Raw genomic sequence first — 9,315 nt, 5'->3', positions numbered from 1 at the left:
AACCGCTGCCAACATACTTCTGTACCCCTTGATCGTAGGAGCTGATAGAGATCTAACATTCCTAAGATGTAACAGGAAGTCAGCAACTTGGGTTACAGTGGTACTGGTAGAGGAAACTGCATTGGTTCTGCACCAGCTACGGAAGACTTCCCACTTAGATTGATAGACTCTGCGAGTGGATATCCTCCTTGCTCTGGCAATCGCTCTGGCTGCCTCCTTCGAAAAGCCTCTAGCTCTAGAGAGTCTTTCGATAGTCTGAAGGCAGTCAGACGAAGAGCGTGGAGGCTTGGGTGTACCTTCTTTACGTGAGGTTGACGTAGAAGGTCCACTCTTAGAGGGAGAGTCCTGGGAACGTCGACCAGCCATTGCAGTACCTCTGTGAACCATTCTCTTGCAGGCCAAAGGGGAGCAACCAGCGTCAGCCGTGTCCCTTCGTGAGAGACGAACTTCTGAAGAACCCTGTTGATGATCTTGAACGGCGGGAATGCATACAGGTCGAGGTGGGACCAATCCAGCAGAAAAGCATCCACGTGAACTGCTGCCGGGTCTGGAATCGGGGAACAGTACAATGGGAGCCTCTTGGTCATCGAGGTAGCGAACAGATCTATAGTTGGCTGACCCCACAGGGCCCAAAGTCTGCTGCACACGTTCTTGTGAAGGGTCCATTCTGTGGGGATGACTTGACCCTTCCTGCTGAGGCGATCTGCCGAGACATTCATATCGCCCTGAATGAACCTCGTTACCAGCGTGAGCTTTCGACTTTTTGACCAAATGAGGAGGTCCCTTGCGATCTCGAACAGCTTCCTCGAATGAGTCCCTCCCTGCTTGGAGATGTACGCCAAGGCTGTGGTGTTGTCGGAGTTCACCTCCACCACCTTGTTTAGCAGGAGGGACTTGAAGTTCCTTAAGGCCAGATGAACTGCCAACAACTCCTTGCAATTGATGTGAAGCGTTTCCTGTTCCTGGTTCCATGTCCCCGAGCATTCCTGTCCGTCCAATGTCGCGCCCCAGCCCGAGTCTGATGCGTCCGAGTAGAGATGAAGGTCGGGGGTCTGAACAGCTAATGAGAGACCCTCCTTGAGAAGAATGTTGTTCTTCCACCACGTTAGAGTAGCCCTCATCTCTTTGGAAACAGGAATAGAGACCGCCTCGAGCGTCATATCCTTGTTCCAGTGAGCTGCAAGATGGTACTGAAGGGGGCGGAGGTGGAGTCTCCCTAACTCGATGAACAGGGCTAACGATGAAAGAGTCCCTGTTAGACTCATCCACTGCCTCACCGAGCATCGGTTCTTCTTCAGCATGCTCAGGATGCACTCTAGGGCTTGGTTGATTCTTGGGGCCGACGGAAAAGCCCGAAAAGCTCGACTCTGAATCTCCATTCCCAGGTAAACGATGGTTTGGGAAGGAACGAGCTGGGACTTCTCTAAATTGACCAAGAGACCCAGTTCCTTGGTCAAATCCAAAGTCCATCTGAGACTCTCCAGACAGCGACGACTTGTGGGGGCTCTTAAAAGCCAGTCGTCTAAATAAAGGGAGGCTCTGATGTCTGCCAAGTGAAGGAATTTCGCAATATTCCTCATCAGTCGCGTAAACACAAGGGGTGCCGTGCTTAGGCCAAAGCACAGGGCTTGGAATTGGTACACAACCTCTCCAAAGACGAATCTCAGAAAAGGTTGGGAGTCTGGATGGATGGGAACGTGAAAGTAGGCGTCTTTCAGATCCAACGAGACCATCCAGTCCTCCTGCCTGACCGCTGCTAGGACCGACTTCGTCGTCTCCATAGTGAACGTCTGCTTGGTGACATAAGCATTGAGCGCACTGACGTCCAGCACCGGTCTCCAACCTCCTGTCTTCTTGGCCACCAGGAAGAGACGGTTGTAAAAGCCCGGGGATTGATGGTCCCGGACTATCACCACTGCCTCCTTCTGTAACAGGAGCGACACCTCTTGATGTAACGCTAGCCTCTTGTCCTTCTCCTTGTAGTTGGGAGAGAGGTTGATGGGAGATGTGGTCAGAGGGGGATTGCGGCAGAACGGAATTCTGTAACCCTCCCTTAGCCACTTGACAGACTGAGCGTCTGCACCTCTTCTTTCCCAGGCTTGCCAGAAGGTCTTGAGTCTGGCTCCTACAGCTGTCTGGAGAGGAGGGAAGTCAAAGCTTGCTTTTCGTGGACTTGGCACCTTTCTTGGACTTGCCCCTGTGACTGTCTCCACGGGAACTTCCTCGGCTGGGGGCTCTGCCACGAAAGGGCGGAATGAATCTGGTAGCAGGTGTATCAGCTACAGGGGTGCGGTAAGATCTCGGCACTGAAGGTACGATTTTAGCCTTACGTGCTGAAGAGGCCATGAGGTCATGCGTATCTTTCTGGATAAGAGCCGCAGCCATCTCCTTGATTAGCTCCTCCGGAAACAGGAACTTGGAGAGAGGAGCAAACATCAACTGTGACCTCTGGCAAGGGGTGATACCAGTAGATAAGTAGGAGCATAGATGTTCCCTTTTCTTGAGGACTCCTGAGACAAAAATAGAAGCAAGTTCGCCAGAACCATCGCGAATTGCTCTGTCCATACAGGACATGATCAGCATGGCCGAGTCTTTGTCAGAAGGGGCAGTCTTCTTGCTCAAGGCCCCCAGGCACCAATCGAGGAAATTAAAAATTTCGAAGGCGCGAAAGACTCCCTTCAACAAGTGGTCCAGATCAGAAAAAGTCCAGCAGACCTTGGAGCGTCTCATAGCCGACCTACGGGGAGAGTCAACCAAACTTGAGAAGTCGGCCTGGGCAGAGGCAGGGACCCCCAAGCCTGGTTCCTCTCCCGTGGCATACCAGACGCCCAACTTAGAAGCCAGCTTAGGAGGAGGAAACACAAAAGATGTCCTTCCCAGTTGCTGCTTGGACTGCAACCAATCCCCTAAAACCCTCAAAGCTCTCTTTGATGATCTGGCGAGGACAAGCTTGGTGTAGGCAGACTTAATAGGCTGCATGCCTAGAGAAAACTCGGATGGGGGAGAACGAGGGGTTGCAGAAACGAAGTGTTCAGGGTATAACTCTCTGAACAGAGACAGGACCTTACGAAAGTCTAATGAAGGTGGCGACGACTTGTGTTCCTCCACATCAGAAGAAGGATCATCCAGGTGAGCAGCTTCATCCTCAGAAACCTCATCTCCTGAGAGTTGAGAAGCGAGAGGTAACGGTATAGCGGCATGCTGAATGGCTGAATCCTGTAGAACGGGTGCATGCGCACTTGCGGATCCATCATCACGCCTCTGCTGAAGAGGATGAGGGCTGGCAATGACAAAGTCATGAGGCTGAGGTGAAGGAGGTTCTGCGGAGGTCTGAGGAGCAAGCGTGGTCAGAAGCGAATGCTGTAAGGCATGAGGCTCATGCTGCATGGTAAGCGGTTCGTGTTGAATGGGAAGAGGCTCATGCTGCGAAGAATGCGGCTGCTGCATGCGTTGAGGAGGCTGCCTCATGGCATGAGGTTCCTGCCTCAAGGGTTGCGTCTGCCTCAAGGGTTGAGGAGGTTGCTGCGCAGAGAGAGGCTCTTGCCTCAAGGGTTGAGGCGGTTGCCGCATAGCATGAGGCTGCTGCCTCATGGGTGGAGGAGGTTGCCGCAACGCATGAGGCTCTTGCCTCAAGGGTGGAGGAGGTTGCCGCAACGCATGAGGCTCCTGCCTCAAGGGTTGAGGAGGTTGCCGCATAGCAAGAGGCTCCTGCCTCAAGGTAAGAGGAGGTTGCTGCATAGCGCTGGTACCTGGCAACTCCCAATGCGGCAGCTCACGCATGGAGGCAGGAGGAGCCTCAACATCATACGTCTGGCAGGGTGGACTGCGCAGAGGTGGAGGAGCGCTCGCAGGAGGAGGTGTGCTAACCTTCTCTGCCTGAAACTCCTGCATCAAAACCGCAAGCTGAGACTGCATTGTCTGCAGCATAGACAACTTGGGATCAACAGAAGTTGGCTGCCTCATAGCATGAGGTTCAGCAGAGGCCTGTTGAGGCATCGCCTTACCTCTCTTAGGAGGTGTGCAGTCATCAGATGACTGCGGCGAGTCCGAACTGGCCCAGTGGCTACACCTGGGCCGTTGGACTCGCTCAGCTGGGACCTTACGTTTAAGAGGTCGTGAGACCTGGGTCCAGCGTTTCCTCCTGGAAACATCTTCCGCAGACGAGGAATTTAAGGGCTCAATCGTCTGGGAGTGGAAGTGACGATCTCTATCAGATACGCCCGCAACCACTGAGGATACAACTGTGCGCCGATCAAGGCCTGCCGAACCCTTTTGCCCTTCGACTTTGCTTCTCCCCTGGGCTTGGGAGCTTGCAAGAGGTCCCGGACTGGGAGGACGACTGGCACGCACAGAAGTATCCTCATGCGCAACACTGACACTGACACTAGGCACAGCACTGGCACTAACACTTCCCACTGCACTTTTCACTTTAAGCTCCTTGACATCTGCCAAGAGAAGATTGTGGTCACTCACTAAAGACTCCACCTTATCACCTAGAGCCTGAATGGCACGTAACATATCCGACATATCAGGCTGAGCACTCGTAATAGGTTCGGGGGTCACCACCACAGGGGAAGGAAAAGGTTGAGGATCATGGGGGGAGGAATAAACCAAAGAGCGAGAAGAACTCCTCCTAACTCTCTCCCTCTCTAACCTAGTCGTATACTTGAGGAATTCATTAAAATCGAATTCCGAAAGCCCAGCACATTCCCCACATCGATCTTCCAACTGACAGGATTTTCCCCTACAGTCGGAACAAACGGTGTGAGGATCAACCGAGGCCTTCGGAAGACGCCTACTACAAGTCCTAACACTACATCGCCTTTGTCTAGGAGCTTGAGAGTGGTCGGACATCTTGAATTTAGAGAACAGTCAAGGGGGAATTCCAAAGTAAAGCAAAGATCGTTAACCAATAAATCAATTTAATTCCAAAAGCTATCTAAGCTAAGGGAAAAGCTTCCTGTATAGCGAAGGCTAAATTTTAGAGCAATACTTCACCAAAACCGTGAACAAAGACTCCAAAATCAACAGCGTATCCATGTAGGTCTTGCCGGCGGCACGACAGAGGAAAAATTGAAGTGGTGTTGTCAAGAAGTACTGGAGTACCTGACCACAGATGGCGCTGGTGAGTACACCCCCCTCTTGTATAGCGATCGCTGGCGTATCCCGTCCGTAGATTTCTGTCGGGCAACGGAGTTGACAGCTACATGATTATCGGGTAAGATTAATATTGAAAAATCACCTTTTGATGGCATTTGTAAACTATGAAAAAGCCTTTGATAGTGTGCAACGGCCAATTTTGTGGAGAGTCCTGCGTTATTATGGAGTTCCTCTTAAATATGCAAATTTGATTAAGTCTGTTTATGAGCAACCTTAATGTTAATGGAGTCCTATCAAATTAATTTTCAGTAATCAGTGGAGTCCTCCAAGGGAATGTGTTGTCATTTATGTTATCTAACCTCCTCATGGATTCTGTAGTGCATAGAACAGTTGGGGATGGCGGAGAAGGATTGGACTGGAATGGTAACAGGAAATTAGCAGAACTAAAATATGCTGGTGACGCTGTCCTTATTAGCAAAACGCCACGGGACTTGCAAAGCTTCCTTACCAGAATGCATGAAATATTACAGGAGATTGGGCACAAGATAAATAGAAGAATGACAGATGATGAGAACAGAATATGCAATGGAAGATGAAATATCACTGGAAGGAGAAAGGATTAATGAGGTGAAATCATTTAAATATTTAGGAACTATGATCTCTAATCCAGGGTCTTTAGAATTGGAGTTTAATAAAAGACTGAAAAAAGCAAATCAGACAATGACTACGTTAAGTAAAATTTGGAAGTCAAATCGCCTGAAATTGCATACAAAAATCAAAAGGCATAGGAGGAAATGATGCTGATGAAGAAATAATATAAATACTAAAAACAGAAAAAATGATTAACATTATTTATATAGTAAGCCTACCTTAAAATGTTATTTTCCTTAGTAAAATAAATTTTTGAATATACTTACCCGATGATCATGTAGCTGTCAACTCCGTTGCCCGACAGAAATCTAAGGTCGGGATACGCCAGCGATCGCTATACAGGTGGGGGTGTACACAACAGCGCCATCTGTGAGCAGGTACTCAAGTACTTCTTGTCAACAAGAACTCAATTTTCTCCTCGGTCCACTGGTTCTCTATGGGGAGGAAGGGAGGGTCCTTAAATTCATGATCATCGGGTAAGTATATTCAAAAATTTATTTTACTAAGGAAAATAACATTTTTCAATATTAATCTTACCCGATGATCATGTAGCTGATTCACACCCAGGGTGGTGGGTGGAGACCAGCATACATGTTAACATTAGAAGCTAAGTATCCCGTATTTCATTTTAGCAGTTATTCAAAATAACAAACATAAAATAAATAAGTACCTGGTAAGGAAGTCGACTTGAACCATTACTCTGCCTTTTTTAAGTACGTCTTCCTTACTGAGCCTAGCGATCCTCTTAGGATGCTGAGCGACTCCTAGGTGCTGAAGTATGAAGGGCTGCAACCCATACTAAAGGACCTCATCACAACCTCTAATCTAGGCTCTTCTCAAGAAAGAATTTGACCACCCGCCAAATCAACCAGGATGCGGAAGGCTTCTTAGCCTTCCGTACAACCCAAAAACAACAATAAAAAGCATTTCAAGAGAAAGATTAAAAAAGGTTATGGGATTATGGGAATGTAGTGGTTGAGCCCTCACCTACTACTGCACTCGCTGCTACGAATGGTCCCAGGGTGTAGCAGTTCTCGTAAAGAGACTGGACATCTTTGAGGTAAAATGATGCGAACACTGACTTGCTTCTCCAATAGGTTGCATCCATAACACTCTGCAGAGAACGGTTCTGTTTGAAGGCCACTGAAGTAGCGACAGCCCTAACTTCATGTGTCCTTACCTTCAGCAAAGCAAGGTCTTCTTCCTTCAGATGAGAATGGGCCTCTCTAATCAAAAGCCTGATGTAGTAAGAAACTGCGTTCTTAGACATCGGTAAAGCAGGTTTCTTGATAGAACACCATAAAGCTTCTGATTGTCCTCGTAATGGCTTTGTACGTCTTAAATAGTACTTAAGAGCTCTTACTGGGCAAAGTACTCTCTCTAGTTCGTTCCCCACCAAGTTGGACAGGCTTGGGATCTCGAACGACTTGGGCCAAGGACGAGAAAGAAGCTCGTTTTTAGCCAAAAAACCGAGCTGCAAGGAACACGTAGCCGTTTCAGATGTAAAACCTATGTTCCTGCTGAAGGCGTGGATCTCACTGACTCTTTTAGCTGTTGCTAAGCAAACGAGGAAAAGAGTCTTTAATGTGAGATCCTTAAAAGAGGCTGATTGAAGCGGTTCGAATCTTGCTGACATCAGGAACCTTAAAACCACGTCTAGGTTCCAGCCTGGTGTGGACAACCGACGTTCCTTTGAGGTCTCAAAAGACCTAAGGAGGTCCTGTAGATCTTTGTTGGTGGAAAGATCTAAGCCCCTGTGGCGGAAGACTGCTGCCAACATGCTTCTGTAACCCTTGATCGTAGGAGCTGATAGGGATCTTACATTCCTTAGATGTAACAGGAAGTCAGCTATCTGCGTTACAGAGGTACTGGTTGAGGAAACTGCATTCGCCTTGCACCAGCTTCGGAAGACTTCCCATTTTGACTGATAGACTCTGAGAGTGGATGTCCTCCTTGCCCTGGCAATCGCTCTGGCTGCCTCCTTCGAAAAGCCTCTAGCTCTTGAGAGTCTTTCGATAGTCTGAAGGCAGTCAGACGAAGAGCGTGGAGGCTTGGGTGTACCTTCTTTACGTGCGGCTGACGCAGAAGGTCCACTCTTAGAGGAAGAGTCCTGGGAACGTCCACTAGCCATTGCAGTACCTCGGTGAACCATTCTCTCGCGGGCCAGAGGGGAGCAACCAACGTCAACCGTGTCCCTTCGTGAGAGGCGAACTTCTGAAGTACCCTGTTGAAAATCTTGAACGGAGGGAACGCATACAGGTCTAGATAGGACCAATCCAGCAGAAAGGCATCCACGTGAACTGCTGCTGGGTCTGGAATCGGAGAACAATACATCGGGAGCCTCTTGGTCATCGAGGTAGCGAATAGATCTATGGTGGGCTGACCCCACAGGGTCCATAGTCTGCTGCAAACATTCTTGTGAAGGGTCCACTCTGTGGGGATGACCTGACCCTTCCGGCTGAGGCGATCTGCCATGACATTCATGTCGCCCTGAATGAACCTCGTTACCAGCGAAATCTTTCGATCTTTTGACCAAATGAGGAGGTCCCTTGCGATCTCGAACAACTTCCTCGAATGAGTCCCTCCTTGCTTGGAGATGTACGCCAAGGCTGTGGTGTTGTCGGAGTTCACCTCCACCACCTTGCTTAGCTGGAGGGACTTGAAGTTTATCAAGGCCAGATGAACTGCCAAAAGCTCCTTGCAGTTGATGTGAAGTGTCCTTTGCTCCTGATTCCACGTGCCCGAGCATTCCTGTCCGTCCAGTGTCGCACCCCAGCCCGTGTCCGATGCGTCCGAGAAGAGACGGTGGTCGGGGGTCTGAACAGCCAATGGTAGACCTTCCTTGAGAAGAATGCTGTTCTTCCACCACGTCAGTGTAGACCTCATCTCTTCGGAAATAGGCACTGAGACCGCCTCTAGCGTCATGTCCTTTCTCCAGTGAGCAGCTAGATGATACTGAAGGGGGCGGAGGTGGAGTCTCCCTAACTCGATGAACTGGGCCAGCGATGAAAGTGTCCCTGTTAGACTCATCCACTGCCTGACTGAACATCGGTTCCTTCTCAGCATGCTCTGGATGCATTCTAGGGCTTGACTGATCCTTGGGGCCGACGGAAAAGCCCGAAAAGCTCGACTCTGAATCTCCATACCTAGATAGACAATGGTTTGGGATGGGACGAGTTGGGACTTCTCTATATTGACCAGGAGGCCCAATTCCTTGGTCAGATCCATAGTCCATCTGAGATTCTCCAGACAGCGACGACTTGACGGAGCTCTTAAAAGCCAGTCGTCCAAATAGAGGGAGGCTCTGATGTCTGCCAAGTGAAGGAATTTGGCAATATTCCTCATCAGTTTGGTAAACACAAGAGGTGCCGTGCTTAGGCCAAAGCACAGGGCTTGGAACTGGTACACGACCTTTCCAAAGACGAACCTTAGGAAAGGTTGGGAGTCTGGATGGACGGGGACATGAAAGTACGCGTCTTTCAGGTCTAACGAGACCATCCAGTCTTCCTTCCTGACCGCTGCTAGGACCGACTTCGTCGTCTCCATCGTGAACGTCTGCTTGGT

The sequence above is a fragment of the Palaemon carinicauda genome, chromosome 17 (assembly GCF_036898095.1).
Source record: "Palaemon carinicauda isolate YSFRI2023 chromosome 17, ASM3689809v2, whole genome shotgun sequence".
Taxonomy (NCBI): domain Eukaryota; kingdom Metazoa; phylum Arthropoda; class Malacostraca; order Decapoda; family Palaemonidae; genus Palaemon; species Palaemon carinicauda.
This window is presented reverse-complemented; position numbering follows the sequence as displayed.